General features: G+C 39.8%; 1 long non-coding RNA gene across 1 annotated transcript; it reads right to left on the bottom strand.

Annotated features, from left to right (window-relative positions):
* Nucleotides 1–557: 557 nt before the first annotated feature.
* LOC127673826 (uncharacterized) lies at nucleotides 558–7,572 on the bottom strand. The gene is made up of 3 exons (XR_007975233.1): nucleotides 7,367–7,572; nucleotides 2,208–2,335; nucleotides 558–1,622 (listed from the first exon to the last, which is right to left on the bottom strand). It is a non-coding gene; the product is annotated as an uncharacterized LOC127673826 (long non-coding RNA).
* Nucleotides 7,573–17,650: the final 10,078 nt, after the last annotated feature.

The following is a 17,650-nucleotide window of genomic DNA, read 5'->3' on the forward strand; positions in this document are numbered from 1 at the left end:
ACCATGTAATAAGGATACATGTTCTACTATGTTCATAGCAGCCCTATTTGTAATTGCCAGATGCTGGAAAGAACCCAGGTATCCCTCAACAGAAGAGTGGATGCAAAAAATGTGGTATATCTACACAATGGAGTACTATTCAGCCATTAGAAACAATGAATTCATGAAATTCTTAGGCAAATGGATGGAGCTAGAGAATATCATACTAAGTGAGGTAACCCAGACTCAAAAGGTGAATCATGGTATGCACTCACTAATAAGTGGATATTAACCTAGAAAACTGGAATACCCAAAACATAATCCACACATCAAATGAGGTACAAGAAGAAAGGAGGAGTGGCCCCTGGTTCTGGAAAGACTCAGTGAAACAGTATTCAGCAAAACCAGAACGGGGAAGTGGGAAGGGGTGGGTGGGAGGACAGGGGAAGAGAAGGGGGCTTGCGGGACTTTCGGGGAGTGGGGGGGCTAGAAAAGGGGAAATCATTTGAAATGTAAATAAATTATATCGAATAATAAAAAAAAAATTTTAAACCTGAAAAAAAAAAAAAAAAAAGAATTTGCCCTCCACCACTAATTACAGTATCTTGGGCTGGAGCCAGCTCCGGAGTCCATTATACATAGAATGTACAAAGGCACTGATATTGCCAGGTCGCTAGACAGCCAGTCACAGACTTAGCGGCCGCTGAAGTTGTACCGCATCCTCATATTCATCCTCGGGCCCCACCTCTGGTTTCCGGTGTAACACGAACAAGCGAAGGAACACTTAGTCCCCTTCTCAGTATTTAAAACACCTTGTGCAAAGTATCACAGCTTGACTGAAGCCCACTGAGGGAAGAGAAGTTGCTTCCTCTTTCTCAAGAGAATGGAATCTGAGTTCTACTTCTGGCCCTAGGTGGCATAACATAAAAATTTTAAAGCGATACTATTGTCCTCTCCCTTAAGAATTAATCCAAACAGGCCTGTCAACCAACTGTCTAGGAGGCCTTCCCTCAGAAATTTCCCTTTAGTGAGATAATGAATTCACCCTCCTCAGATTCTCTTCCCAGAATACATTTACTATAGCTCCTCTGAGCCTCCTAAGATGTCCTCTTTTCTGAGTTCTAACTAAATACATGTAACTTTTCCTTTCTCTTACTCTGTCTATTGTTTTGGTACCAGCCAAACACCTAAGCATGCTTTAACCAACACTGTGAACCTTCTCTGATGGGGCCCACCCCTTCCGCAGGCAGCTGCTTGCTTAGCTCCGTCCTGAACATTCTGGCTTTCTTGGACACACCTCAAAAGACATGGCCGGCGCTCTTTGTAGCCACGACTCTATTAGAACAGTTGTTTTGCCTCAAACTCTTATAAATCAATCCTCAAGTTCCTTTCTGAGTTTATTTTCAAAATTATTTTATTAATCATACTAAGGATCAATAAGCTGGAATCCTATTTAGAAGTATCGAGTTTGGCACCCCACATGGGTTATCATTAAAGATGTTCCTCTGAGGCCGTGTTCTGTCTCTTGGCTCAAGTAAGCACCTTTGGGCTAAGATTCCTTTTGGAGGATTCATTCTCTAGACTTTGCCTTTCTGTCTTGCCTGAAGACTGTTTGGTACTGTTGGTTTTGGTACTCTGCCTTCCTGGAAAAATAAGAAATGTCATTTTCCCCGTCCTCTCCAAAGTTCTCTCCCTTGGAAAGGAACAAGACATGGTGGGTATGCACAGTGCCTTTCCTTCTTGGGTTACTTTTTCCATGTGTATGTGACCAATGGGCACACAATTGCCTCTAAATGGCACTAAATTTAATCTCCTCCCTTTTCTCTCCAGCTCTTGAGACTCCATTTATTTCCTTCACTACTCCTGTTCTTTCAGAGCCAGAGAGACTTTTGATCAAACTAAGGGGAGGAGGGGAATAAACAAAGCAGCTTGGGCGGGTTTGGGCAGGTTTGGGCCAGTTTGGGCAGGTTTGGGCATACAGAGCACTGAACAAGAGGGTATCATAACTGCCTTGTTCCAAATGTGCTGCTACACAACGGGATACATGATCGTGGGGTCTCCAGGAAGACCACAGTGTGGAGGCAACTTGTAAGGCTGGTGTGGTTTTAAAGCAGGATTGTCTGTTTTGATAGCCTATTTCTAAAGGTCACAGGTATCTTGCCACAGAGGTTCGCAGACTCTTCTGTCTTAGCTCATGTCATCCTCAACTGGGCCTGTGGAGTTCATACCGTGAGATAATTCTTCACTCTCGGTCCCTCCTTGTGCTTCCAAAACTGCATAGATGCATACTGGGTAAACTTCCTTTTCCCATCTGGGTCTTCCATGAACCTCATCTGCAGATTGCTAAACCAAGAATCTAGAAGCCAACAGAAAATGAAATCCAGATGATATATTTTCTTATTTCCAGTAACAGCTGGATTCTCTTCATCTTCATCATGGGAAATCATGCACTTTATTTTTCTTAGGTCAAGATGATAAAATTCTTATTTTTTTCTACCTATAACTTCTCTCCATGTATGCATTTATATGCTTGGCTATAGGATATTTCTTATTTTCTAGACAGTGTGCCTCATGTGACTCCCTTTGCTCCATAGCTACTGATTATATATATATATAATATATATATATGTGTATGTGTGTGTATGTATATGTGTACATACATACATACATACACATATATGTATATATGTATATACATATATATACATATATGTATAAATACTTATATACTTATTTACATATATACACATATACATATATACACAATACACATACACACATAAACATATATATGAAGATGATATGAAGCCATCACATATTTTGAAAAGAGCTGTGATTAAATATGTGGATCTCATGTTTGGCTCATGTGTGCCCACTTCTGCCCACATCCACCCACTACCCCCCCACACACTAATAATTATAATAAAAAAGTTGTCACATCTGTGCTTCCTAGCTCTGTCTTCTAAGACTGATGACTGTGGAGGGCCCATTCTATATGCTAACACATTAGATAGAGCTTCTGTGAAGAAGGAAGCATTCCCAGTAAGTTGAACCATATTTATTCTGTTACCAAAGCAACTATAAAGCCTTTCACAGCCAAATATAGCACCTATACTTCCAGAAGAATAATTTTTAAAAAAGGTCAATGAAAGGGAACAAGCACCTCCAGGAACTACCTTAGAGTCAAGCCTTAAGGGTACCTGGAAAGATGCAGCTATTTTAATAAATAGCAGTTGGAAAATTAGAGATTTTTTTTCCCCATGAGTTGTAACAATTGTCAGCATGACAAACCCGTGGATAAGTTAATTGAGGGCATGAAAATAATGAGATTTAAATGAGTAAGGCTTTATTTTTACAGTGGTTAAATGAAAAATGGAGATTGTTAAATGGAGTGGTTAAATGAAAAATTGTGAAATTGGCAATCAATGACATTTAATTGATTAAACAACTAACTAAGCTATTAATGACAACTGATATACCAACTGTTGCTAATGAAAATAGACAACAACATTAATTTCTTGCTGTCCAAACCATCCTTTGCAATCCTAGTGACCAACAACAATGCTCACACTTAGAGCTTTTTTCTCTTAGAAACACACTGGAAAATGTCAGAGCTATTATCTGGACCTCAGTTTTAGTAATGGCCAGTGTGATGCGCTGCTCAGATATTGAGCTAAGGCATAATCTTCTCATTTCGATCTGAAAATATTCTTAACACTGCTTGTAAATCTCACAACACAGCATAGCACAAACTACCAGAGCCAGTCAGATTTCATGAATAAAAGAACTTCCAGGAAGCCATAATAATTCTGCATTTTGGGCCTTCAGATATTTGGCTAATATACAGTGAATAGGCAGCCCCACACAGTTATCTACAGTTAGATACACAGCGTTGTCAGCTACCTAGTTTATGACATACACATGTTTCTTAGACACTTCTAATAACCCAGAAAGAGTTCCAAGAGGAAAGCTTAGGGGTAGTGTGTAAGAACTTCTTGGAGGACTTGTGCAGTTACATGGGACCAACTCAAAGTCTAACCCCCATGTTTTCTGGGATGATAAAGCTGAGGGCATTGGAATAGAGCATTTTCTCTATCTTTATCTCGTAATAAATATGAATATTTTAAAATAGATTCTTCCCTAAATATATCCCCATACCAAATAACAGAGAATAGTCGTCTTCCTGTTTTAGACAAAGGCATAGCCACCTTTTGGATTAAAGTCAAGCGAGAAAGACATTGCCTTCTTTGTCTGGTCCTAAAGTCTGGACAGCTGCCAATCCAAAGTACATTTATTCTTTCATACAGACGAAGGACAGAAAATAGTTCAGAAACTTGTAGTCTCTCAAAAACCAGAACGTCCAGTTTTTAAGTGGTGTTTTAGGTCATTCGTTTATTTTTTGTATCATTGTAACAACAGAGAAATGTCTTAAAGGATCAGCATTAAAAAAAAAAAAACTGCATTGTGTAACTTCCCCTCAGCAAAACCACAGGCAATTATAGTGTAAACAGTCACATCCTTCCAGTACGCCGACAAGGGATTGGGTATGCTATATACAGACTTGGGGCTATGAATAAAGAGGACATTACATTTTCCCCTTCTATTGAAAATGGGTTTTTTCCTCACACGAGATATCCTGTTATGGTTTCTCCTTCCTTTACATCCCCATTTCTCCCTCACCTCACCTCACCTCCCATCCAGAGCCATCCTTTATGTCTCTTCATGAGAAATCTACAGGATTCTTAGGGATAATAACAAGATAAAGTATAATAAAATAAGGCAAAGCTAGCACATCAGAATAAGACAAAACAAACAAACGGAAGGGAAAGAGCCCAAAGAGAAAGCACCAGAGACAGAGTCAGAAATCCACAAAACCCACAAAACTGCAAACCATAATATGTATTCAAAGAACCTGTGGAATAAAAGGAGAGAAGAAAAAATATACCAATCAAATAAAGCCAAAAAGACAATATAATGTAAAAACAGGAAAATCCTTGGCATGACATTACGAGACAAGGAACTTCCAAATCCACTGCTGAGATGATTTTCTGTTGGCCTTCCACTATAGACATGCAGCCTGCCTGTAAGAGGAGGCTGTTTCCCCAGGGAGACTCCTTTTGAGAGAACTAAATTTTCATTTGGAGATGGTTATCAATTGGGGATAGCTTCCGGGTTAGAGATGAGGACCCTAACTGGTGCAAACCCACCCAGGCCCTGTTTCTGCATGCTACCTCGGTTTCTGTGAGTTCACATCTGCATCAGTCCTGTTTAGTTAAGGGGCCTTGCCTGCTTGGTGTTCTCTAATTCACAACCCTGTGCCTTATACTCTTTCTATTTAAAAGAACAGTTGTTTGTTTGTTTGTTTGTTTGTTTGTTTTATGTAGCCTTTAAGTATCTTCTGATAAGGATTATCTCCCTTAGCCATAATAATGCTGAACCAAAACTTGGGCTCAAGAGATGGCTCAGTAGTTAAGAGCAATTGCCAATCTTGCAGAGGACCCTGGTTCGATTCCCAGCACCCATGTGGTGACTTACAACCATCTATTCCTCCAAGAGATTCACCACCCTCTTCTGGCCTCTTCAGACTTCAGGCATCCATGTGGTACACATGTATGTGTAAAAGCAAAACAATACAGAGAACAAAAATAAATCAATCTTAAAAGTTCTAAATAGTACCCGTCTAGCACTCACTGCGTTTAATAAGCCCCGTTGCTTTATCTGCGTTATTGTATCTATTGGTCACAAAAATACCACAGAAAAAGGCATAATTGCTATCCCCATTTACTGGAGAGGCAAGTAAATCCCAGAGACTCAGATGCACAGCTAATATGTTAGCAAGGTAAGATTCAAAACTATGTCCCTCTGGCCAGAACTGATGTGCTATTTTCCATTTTATTTTGTTTTACATTATTTATTTCTTTACAAACCCTCTGTCCCCCAAAACATGAATTTTCTAATTGGGCAAACCCTAGGCTTTTTCTTCTTTTCTTTCTCCATTCCCTTAATTAGTTATTGTGCTTCAATGCGCTTCTCCGGTGAGTATCCCAGAACCAGGTCACCTCTGTTCCGTAGGAACTACGAACTAACGAGTTCTGATATCTCTGATATATCACACCTTATTCCTGGGCGTGCTCTTACCATGTCATGGTGCTTTCTGCTTTGAATGTCACATATTCAGCTCCTAATCAAGAGCTATACGACTTTGGGGTTAGAATTTAATGTCTATTATCTTAGAAATAGATACCTTTATTAGATTCCTAATATCCAAACTGGCTCTAACTACGGGGTTGAACTGCATTGCAGTATTTCGCAGAGCTCTTTCCCAGGGTCCCTGTGCCAGCTTGTGAACATTTGAGCACAGACCTGACACTAACAAGAAAGTGGGTTGTGCTGATGTGTAAAGAAGAGCGAGCGGAGGAAAGGAAGCAAATCGTGAGGTCAGTACGAGCTTGCCATGGGCTGGAGAGATGGCTCAGCAGTTAAGAGCACTGACTGCTCTTCCGAAGGTCCTGAGTTCAAATCCCAGCAACCACATGGTGGCTCACAACCATCCATAATAAGAGATCTGATACCCTCTTCTGGGGTGTCTGAAGACAGGTACAGTGTACTTAGATATAATAATAAATAAACCTTGGGGGGGGGGGGAAGAAACCCAAAGAAAGCAACTTAAGCAGGTAAGACAGCAGGAGGGCATGCCAAGAGTGTGTCCAAACTGAGCTAGCTGCAGACACTGAGAGGCCAAATCTTTTAACCTCAGACTCCATTTTAGAGAAACTGACCTAATTTTGAACTCAGGTAGACTAACAGGCTGATACTTAGCATTAGTTCCCCAGTCACCCCCTTCCCTACCCACCCCCAACAAAACCAGATTATAGCTCCAGTCTCTAGGCTAATCCCCAACAAGACCAACATCTCCAGGTTACACCCTCAACAAGACTCTAGGTTGTTCCCCCCCAACAAACCTGTACCCCCCCCAGGTTACAAGCCAATCCCCTGCCTAACAACCACCAATACAAAGGGGAGCAGGAATTAAGTTTATGATACAACTCCCAGCAGCAGCCAATTGTGTTAAAGGCCATAGTAATTTCCCAATTAGATGTGTGCACATTCACCCCGGCTTGCTGCGAACTATAAAGCCTTGCCCTGATAGATATTTAGGGATGCTCCCTTGACCCCCAAACTGTCCCGCATGATGGCGGTGGGTTGGAGGGGCCCAAATTAGCTCAAATAGCATCATGACCCTGTTGTGAGTTGCGTTAGATTGGCTCCTGTCTGGTTTTATTTGGGGGGGGGGGTGTCACTATACTTCTGGCCCTACAACACAAGGTGCTCACAAGGGCTCACCACTCTCTTTAGTGCTTGACCTTAGACACTTTAGAATACTTACTGATAACTGCAGCAAAGATGTCGTCTTTTCGTTGTCCATTGAGCAATGGGAGTTACGGTTGCTCCTCTTTCTCTGTGGTTTTGCTCTCCTCAGATTCACTCGACCGTGTCCAAACACTGCCCGAGAAGTATTAAACGGAAATCTTCAGAAGGATGCAGTGTGTGTTTTCTGTTATTTACCGTTCTCAAAAGCATGATGAAATCTCCTATGCTTTCCTGCTGGGGTGTAAAGTATGAATTGTGCAGTGCACGCTATAAATGCTACCCACCCATTAGCCCCTCCCTTAATAGCCAGCTCAGTTACCAGAGCAACGGTTGTGTCACAGCACTTCTGCTCGGGATGGCCTTATTTTATCTAATAATCATCCCAAAACATAAGACTAGTGATTCCAGCAATAGGGAGATGCAAAGGGGAGTAACAAACTGCTTCTTTTTAAGTGAAAATAGGCAAGTTTGCAGTTGATATACATGTATAAGGAAAAATGTTTTATATGGGGTTTCAGGTATCCCCTGGAGATGGTGGAAGGGGTCACTGCCATGTGTAACTGGTTCTGGGTCAGAATGACAAAAAGAACTTGATTGGTTTAGAGTTTTAGCCATTGGTCAATTCTAAGAACGTCTACTTTAATTCTGGAAAGATGAGAAGCCACTGAGGAGTTTTTAACAGAGCAATAAGAGTATATGATTGTTTATTTAAGTCACTATGGATTTTGCTGTCAACCCATGGGCAGGAAAAAAATGGCCAAAGTCTAAATTTTTGAAAATAAAGCACACAACACACTGTTGGTGGAAATGGTGGCACTTGCCTTTGCTTTTGGCACTTGGGAGTCAGAAGTAGGTGGATCTTAGTGAGTTTCAGTCCAGTCTGATTGTCATAGGAAGATGCTGTCTCAAAATAAAATAACAAAATCAAACAAAATGTGGCAGATGAGAACTAACATGAAAGACGAAGAGGAAAATCTAGGAAGACTTTCAGTTTGGGACCCGAGCACTTGGAATAGCGGAACCACAGAAAATGTAAGCTTGGGTCTCGGAGACCAGGAGTCTGCTTGTGGAGCTGTTAAAGTTGAGTAAGTGGATATGCCCGTCTGAGGATGGGCTCAGGCTACAGAGAAATGCAGTTAGAGATGAGGAAATGCAAGGGAACGGGGCAAGGACAGGAAGCAGAAGGAAGAGAAATCAAAGGAAGCAGTAAGAAGCAGGAAGAAAATCTAAAGCAGTTTCCAGAACTTAAAAAAAAGAGGCATTCTATTTGTGCCAATTGACCAAGCGGGTTAAAGGCCAACATGTCCGCGGAGTCAAATACAGCTGGAAAATTTCCTGGCCACTGAACTTAGCAAGATGGGGATTTTTATTCAAACGCCTTTCAGTGGCGCTAGAGAGGTAGCTCAGTGTTAAGACCAGGATGACCAGGGTTCAAGTCCCAGCACACAGATGTTTCCTCACAGCTGTCTCTAACTCCCTTTGCAAGGGAGTCTAACACCTTCTTCTGGGTTCCACAGGCACTGCATGCCTACCGTGCACGGACATATGTCCCAGCCCAATGTCCATATGCAGAAAATGATGAAATAAATAATTAAATAAAACAAAAATCCCTCACTGTGATACTGGGATCCTTCCCATCAAAATGTGAAATTTAACTATGTCAACACTTTGTGAACCTTCTCATCAGTCTTCAAATATTAACATAAATAAGCCATCCTTTTACATTTTTACCATTTTGATTCTTACTAACACTGTAACCAAGCTCAGGCCTGTTTCCGTAAGACTGGATTGTTGAGTAAGCTCGAAGTTCCCCTTGTTTGTTCCTAACCAACAACCCATCCCGATTAGTCATTCTGGAACAAAGATTTTCTTGATGAGGTTCCAGGCTCTCTGGCTTTTCTCCCAGCACGCTGAGAATTTTCTCTTACCCACTTCCTCACTTTTTTTTTTTTTTTTTTTTTGGAAAGGAAAAGTCCCCTACACAAGTTGATATGTTTGAACAATTGGTCTCCAGATGGTAAAGCCATTTGCAGAACGTTTTGGACCCAAACCCCAGGCAGCAGACTGGGTCACAGGGCAGGCCATCTCTCTGCTTCCTGGCAGCAGTAGCAATGTCGTCAGTGCCTTCTGCTCCCTTAAGAGTGAGCTGCAGGCTGCTCTGATCACTCATGCATTCCCTGTGGGTATGGATTATATGCCCTCACCAATGAAGCCAAATAGATCATTCTTCTATCAAGTTTCTGATAGATACACTATCATAGCCACAAGAAATGCCACTGTAAGACCTACTTACCATAGTCATGTGGTCTATGGCAGGCCACATGTCTCTGTATATTTCCCAACACTAAACATCTTGTTTAATCCCTCAGAGAAGAGTCCTCCAGTAGTACAACCACAGGTGAGAGTGATTCAGGAGCTCCCCTCTATTCTCATATGGGCCCACTCTCTGTTAATTTAAAAGTAAATTCAAGATAGCGAAACATAATAGCTGATTAAGTAGATGGAAGTATATTTTCTTATGTTTTCTAAGAAAATATAAGCTATTCAAATGGTTAGAGTCACGTGGGTTAGAGCCACCAAAAACTTGCAAGGACACACCCAGCAACTGGAACTCTCATTTGCTGTTGTAGGTTTGTAAAGTTCTGGAGCGTTTTCTTTCATAAACAACGATTTCATACAGGACCCGGGGTGATCTAACTCTTATGTGTTTGCTACATCAGGATTCAAACATACTCCCCCACCCAACCTGACACACAAACCAACTACAAATAAATGTCTACAATAGCAACAGCACTGGTCATAATCTCCAAAACTGAGAGCAATCCAAATGACCATGAAATGGTGAAGAGGTGACTAGAATTCTCCTCTTGAATAAAAAGAAGAACTAAGCCGGAGTATGCAGGCAACACACAGAATCTCAACATTCTAAGTAGAAGCAGCTGGGTCTAAAAGGCCACTGAATCCAATGGTTTCCCTTTACCTAGCACTTAGGAAAAGACTGACCCATATAGACAGAACACACGCAAGGGCTTGGCAGGGGCTGGTGGAGGGTGGAGCCCATGACTACAAAGGAAACTGAGGGAGTTCTCCAGCAGGATGGAAGGCACACTGCAGTGACAGTCACAGCAACTCCATGACGAAAATCAACCACCAAAGTCATAAACACGCACGAGGCATGCGTTTTGCTGCTTATAAATATTCTAATAAATAACCTGATTTTAGGAACAGAGTTCCTTGAGGGCAAGGTTTTATTTACTGACCTGTCTGTAACATCTATAACTATAAATAAAAATTATAAAATTGTTGATAAAAAGAAAGATAGGGGAGAGCAAAGTAAAAGAAGAAAGAGAAGAAAAGAAGAAGGAAAATAAAGAGAGAAAAGGAAGGAGAAAGAAAAGTCTGTGAATTCTGGTTAGATAGATGTTAAAATTCTTAAATTCGGGAACTAGAGTGTAGCTCATCCTATATATAAGCTTCAGAATCTGCTTATTAAGCACCTGACTTGAAATGTATCAAATATTGTATTTTTGGATATAATTTTTATAATCTGGAGTATGGAGTAACTAATTGATTATAAGCATAAGAGACATAGGAAAAGCATACTTTTACATATCAAAACAATGTAAGCTAGAAGTTAAAATGAGATGCTCAAATGCATGTTCAAATCTCTTAATATCGAGCCTGCCAAGTGAACACTAGTGAGTTCAAACAACAATAATTCAAATATTAAGGAGAATTGCTTCTAAATTGCTGGTGTGTTTTGTGCCAAACTTCTGCTATTTGGTTAAAGTGAGAACTCAGGCTCTGTTCAGTCCCAGGGCATAATGCATGGAGGACACGTTAGTTAGTAATGCACTTAAAAAGGGAAGAATGGATGCAAAAAATGTGGTATATTTACACAATGGAGTACTATTCAGCCATTAGAAACAATGAATTCATGAAATTCTTAGGCAAATGGATGGAGCTGGAGAACATCATACTAAGTGAGGTAACCCAGTCTCAAAAGATCAATCATGGTGTGCACTCACTAACAAGTGGCTATTAGCCTGGAAAACTGGAATACTCCAAACATAATCCACATATTAAATGATGTCCAAGAAGAACAGAGGAGTGGCCCCTGGTTCTGGAAAGACTCAGTGTAGCAGTATAGGGCAAAACCAGAACAGGGAATTGGGAAGGGGTGGGTGGGAGAACAGGAGGAGGGAAGGGGGCTTATGAGACTTTCGGGGAGTGGGGGGGAGGCTGAAAAGGGGAAATCATTTGAAATATAAATAAAAAATATATCGAATAAAAAAAAGGAAAAAAAGGAAATAACTACAACCAAGAACAACTGACTTATTGAGAGAAAAAATGCTTGAAAATAAAAGATGCTAGCAGCTCAGCATTCTACATTATCAAGAAACCAGAGTAACACTGGAACCTTGCAAGACCAGGGAAGGCGCGTCCTTTTAGAGGAAACCTTTCATTAAATATGAAATGTTTAAAGAAAATGAAAAACATCAATCAAATTCCGTGAAATGCTGGGACAGCAGAGGCTTAGGAATGCCTGATTTCAGAATTTCTTTTTTAGGGTCCAAGAATCAGGGAAATAATCCACTGTGAAAACCAAGCTCAAGACCACAAAATATAGGAGGCATCTGGTTTCAGGATTCAAACCGAGTCAGCATGGGGGTAGGGAAGGACAGCAACCTTATAAAGCAAAAACAAAAAACACAAATTCAGTGGAATAGAGGCAACCAGTTAGGTACATGAGTAGTGTAGGTTTCCAAACGTTTTTACACTTGGCATCTTAAGCGGGTGATTACACCTGGCATCTTAAGCGGGTGATTACCGTCAAGTACCTCAGATGGCTATCTTAGTAACTTGGCCCAGATCAAAGCCAGCCAATCAGAGCATCTACAGGATTTCAGGCCCAACTGGGTGCTAACCAACAAAGCCTAAGGGTAGGATACTGCGGTCTATGTGCATACGGGACACCTGGAGTCAGAAGCCGTTTCTGGAAATTCAGCTGTTTCTTAGAATTTAGGGCAGTGCAAAATGGATACTAAATACAAGATGGAGTCTCTGAAGCTAAAGAGCCCCACCCCCACCCTGCCACTTGTTATTATCAACCTGTCTTGCAATGCCAGCAGTAGTCTGTCACTATTAAGTCAAGCCACCTCCATGGCCCAGAGGTCACTTATTTGTGCCAGAAGCCAGACCTCCCTTTTAATCGCTGGGTAGAAACACAGACCCTATCTTTCTGAGAAAAAGCAGTAACAAAGAATGCCAATATATAAACCATGACTAATGATCAGATAATATAACCAGAAAACAAGAATACAAAAAGCAAGTAGGCATGAGAATGTTCAACCTCATTTGAAATTTGAGTGATCACAGTCAACGCCAAGGTTGTTGGAATATAAGAATCCCTAGTTCAGTCAAGAGTACTCAAAGGATACTTTCACATGTCACCGTTGAGAGTGTAAACTATGGCTGGAAACATTTTTGGAATTATTTACCTGGCTTGTCAAGAGCCAATAAGCTAATAATAACTAGGAGGTGATTGATCTTCCTGAGATGGTCCACCTTGGATTAAAACATCTACTGTCTTGTGATGCTATTTAGACAAGTAGATGATTTCTTAATCCTTAATGATGATCCTATAAGAATTCCTAAATTTATAGTAATTATTAAGTCTTTAATAACACTGCTATTAGATACTTTCTGATAGTCAGAACTGCAGTGAGAACTTTGTCAGTCTTTAGTGTCACGAGTTAATTGCTTCTGAAATAGCAAGAAGGCTTCTACCACTCAGAGCACATTCCGAGAAAGGTTGTAAAACCATTGTCCAAAGGTCATTAAAAGGAAGCTAACAATTTTTTATAGGTGCTAGGACAGAAGATAAAATATTGACAGGGTTTATCTATACAAAACTTCACTAACAACTTACTAATGGTTTTTCAACTCACCATGAGTCTGTGGAGCTGTTTAGCCACTACTCCTAATGGATATGCATGAAAACATTCTCTGTTGTAAACTACTAACTCAATTTAAGATTTGAATTTGTGTGTAAATTTGTGATGAACTTTCTACCATATGATCATGCATTCTTAAAGATGTATAAGTGCTGAAGATACAGAGATCATTCCACTTTTCCCCTTTGTCTTAGAGAGTTTTCATATGAAATAAACACTAAATTCACTTTGCAAAGTGTCCCTTTTTCTTCCTGTGATCTCAACTAGCAGGCGAAAGTTAGAGCTGCGCAATTCCTGCAGAGATAGAATGTAGCCGCCAGCAGCTACATGTAAACCGGGTTACCTGTTGAGAGAATTTTGGGGTCATAGGGAAGAGCGGCGAAAAGAACGTACGGCTAAGTCAATGTTCACTGATCAAAGCCGTAAACTTTAATGGCGCCAGACCTTATAACAGTTCGGGCAAACCCTTCCCCCCAGACTCCAGGCTGAGTTCCGGTGGAAGTTGTCTAGCTTCTCTTGGAGGTCTTCGTCTTGACTGCTCCGGCAGCTGGGTGGGTCACCTGTTTAATTCAGGAATCCCTATACACGGAGGAACAATGAGCTTAACCTTTACTACGTGCACTCCACCCTAGGTGGAGCAGGATCCTGGCTAACTGGGAGAAGTTAACCTTGACCAAAGTCAAACTCTGACCAAGTGCAAGACTGCCCCAATATGGCTCTGTACATGTCCTCCCTTTTTTTATTAATTTGAACACGAGGAGGTAGAAAACAAGTGGATAAATATCCTTCATAAGAAGGCGGGCCTTAACCAGGAGGGGAAGCATTGACCGTAATTCTTCTTAAATATTGTATAACGTCTTTTTCAGAGGAGGGGTAATAGGCTCCCTTATTATTTTAAGGACAGCCTCTCGACGTTAACCCCTATGCAATTAGGTGTACTTCCTGGGGACTCAGAAGCAGAAATTCACCTCCCCATGCAGTGCTTTGCCTCGCACGTCTCGCTGGTACCCATGTTTGTTCAAAAACAAACACACATAGATCTGAGTTCTATGTGGCTCCCTCTTTGGAGATCCACTTGTGTAAGTTTTGAAGCCAGGGGGGTCTGCAAGTGTCTTTAACAGACATGTAATCTCTCCATCCAGGTGAGCCTGGGTGGAGACAGCCAGTCTGCTTAACAGACAAGGTCAAGAGTTAAAGGTGGAATAGGATTAACTTGTCCCAGAAGTATCTAATTCAGTTGTAAATTAACAACTTTAAGGATCCAAAGCTTGGCCTCTGAGGTGGGAGAGGTAGCCTTGTGAATCAAGAATTAAGCTGTTACTTCTCAGGAAAAGTGGAGACTATATGTTAAATTAACACAGCTGGCTGAAGATTGTTAGCCATCTTCAAAATTGGAATCTTCAATATTGGGATTATTTCTAGACTAGTCTATGGTTAAGTCAGCTGAACACAATAAGGAGAAGAGTCATTTTAACTCTTCTAATTAATTTTTCCTAAGCTAGCATAACAGTCTCCATGTTCTGTCCCACAAAGTCTAAAAGCTTGAAGCTAGGCAATTTATCTAACCTGGGACATTTAACAATTGAGGTAAGTCAAGAACATATACCCAATATAGCTCTTATGTTACCATGGTCTGGGCATTCAGCAAGCACAATCAGCATATCTTCTGTAGCATTCTGTGGAAAAAACAGAGGACATGCCTTCTCCCCCAATATTAAATCAGGATCATGGCATATGTTAGTAAGTGAATTCCTTCATTTCACCTAGACATCAATATGCCTAATTACAAGATGTCATATACATTTAGCAAGGAGTTTCTTGGCATCCAATTTTAAAATTTTAAAATTTTCTTAAAAACATGTAAGCATAATTTAAATTATATGCACAGGGACACAATTTCCCCTCTCTTCTTTCTTCCAAGAAGATATTGTTTTATTAATTTAAGTTGGAACACAAAGTATAACCCATAACATAGGCAATAACTATGTAATTATATAAAATATAGTTGCTTTTTCTGTTAGAGCAGTTGCAACTAGACAGCCTAAAAATGAATCATTAGTCACATGTACATATTTTTTTAATCCTTTAAATTAGAAATATGAATATCATTTATCTGTAATAACTAAGTCCTCTAGGATTAACACCATTACGTGGTAGAGGTAGAAATTGAGGACATCAAGAACAAATCTTTATAATTTAATGTGTACAAAATATAAAATTATTTCAAATACCTAAAGGACAGTCATTTAGAGAACATATCCTTTGTTCTTAGAAATTTGAATCACATTTATATAAACTGTAGAAATTAAGAATTAGCAGTATTAAAAATGGACCAATTTTAAGCAATTATAAACCATGAGCTATGTATATCTACTATTATTAAAAGCTTGACCTTTAACATCTTAAAAATAGCTGCTATAGCACCCAATTCAGGTATCTGTGTTGAAGCAGGGAGAAACTTAAAGGAATAAACATGTGATCTGATAGTACAAATTATCTTTTGGATAACAGTTATTAATTTTGCCTAAAAATGCTTGTTATGTAATAGATCAACCATTAATAATAAATTTGATTGTTGTTTGAAGCAAGGAACAAACGTTTCCTACCTTGAAAACAGAGGTTTAAGACCTTCTGTGGCAAGCTTAAAATGAGGTAAATAAGATAAAGCCAATTAATATATCCTAACAACTTTTGAAAGCCATTTACCTAAAAATTCTAAAAGTCTATAGGAGCAAGGGCCTGTAACAAACATTCTATGAACATTATACACTGAAAATTTTAAGATCTTAACTTCTAGTATTGAAACAGAGACAAAACACATTTTTTTTTTCTGTCCTAGGATCTACCTTTAGTCCTTCGCAAGGACTAGACCTGAGCCTTTTAACTAAGACCAGACCCAAACCTGCTAGGACGTTTTCAGGATTAAACAAAATAAACCTGTAATTCCATGGTCAAAGGAACCTACTTGATATCAAATACATTTCTACAGAGATATCCTTTTTAATCTTGGAGGGTTAAATTTTGCTCCTACCATTGTAGCCTATAAACTTGTGGAAAAGTGGCAATGGGCCCCTAAAACCCATAGCTGTATCACTCTCAAAATTATCTTAATTACAAAATGTTAACAATTACGAGCCTGCAAACTGAAAACTGTAGCCAATGACACACTGATTTTTATTGTAACTCAATGTTTTGTTGCAATATTAGAGCACAATTGTAATTTTGGAAGCAAATCTCAATTTTAAACAATCTATTTTCTTTAAAATTAATGGCAAACACATATTTACAGCACAAGGTTTGTATGCCAGTTCTTATGTTCAAGTGTATAACAGTGTAACTTATTAAAGAGGCAATATTTTAAATCTTAATCTTCATTAAGTCTAATCTCCAGGCCAAGATTCACATGAAACACCATGTCAATTTAGGAGCGTCCCAAAGGCCTGTATTTCCTGGATTGCGTCATGTCACGTGGTGTTCAAAATGGCGACTACCCTAAACTACCAGCCTTAACCATCATGTCACGTGTTCAAAATGGCGACTACCCTAAACTACCAGCCTTAACCATCATGCCACGTGTTCAAAATGGCGACTACCCTAAACTACCAGCCTTAACCTAACTTTTGTTAATAACATTATACCTTTTAAATCATGTGTAGTGACTTAAGCCAATACTCTATAGTCAAGACATGCAAAATATACCTTTAAATCTAATTATAAACAAGAACAAGGCATGAGTGGCGTTAGGCCACGTGTAGTTAGTTAAGATAGCTCTAACACTGAATCACCAGTTTTAAACTAACCTTTTCTTAATAACACTATACCTTTTACATAATAACCAATTAATTTATAACTCTTTAGTCAAGAAATGTAAAGCCTTATATCATTAAAACCAATTAAAAACAAGTATAAAGCGACTACATGAATTTCACAAGCCAAACCAAAGTCTTCCCAAATCTTGAGGTTTCTAGGCTTTTAAGAGCGGCTTTTTCCCCAGCCATGTTTCTGTCTTGGGTGAGTGAGCTACGCTGCTGCAGCGTGGCTTTGAATCAATCCCCACACAAACTGTGGCTAGCTCAAGAGGTTACCAGCAGATGTAATCTTTACCAATTTTTTCTTTTTAACATGAAACAGTCATTCACACAAAGACACAGAGAGGACATAAACATACACATAGACAGACAGTCGGTCGGTGCACCGGGACAAACACGGAAAGATACACAGAAAGTTAAGCGTGCTTGTTAAGCAATTGCATCCATTTTCCTCTTTAAACAGCTCTTAGAAGCTGTGGACATATGCCTATTTTTAAAAACCCCTTTCTTTTCGCCGAAATCAGCTCTTACGAG

Source organism: Apodemus sylvaticus, chromosome 23 (assembly GCF_947179515.1).
Source record: "Apodemus sylvaticus chromosome 23, mApoSyl1.1, whole genome shotgun sequence".
Classification (NCBI taxonomy): Eukaryota; Metazoa; Chordata; class Mammalia; order Rodentia; family Muridae; genus Apodemus; species Apodemus sylvaticus.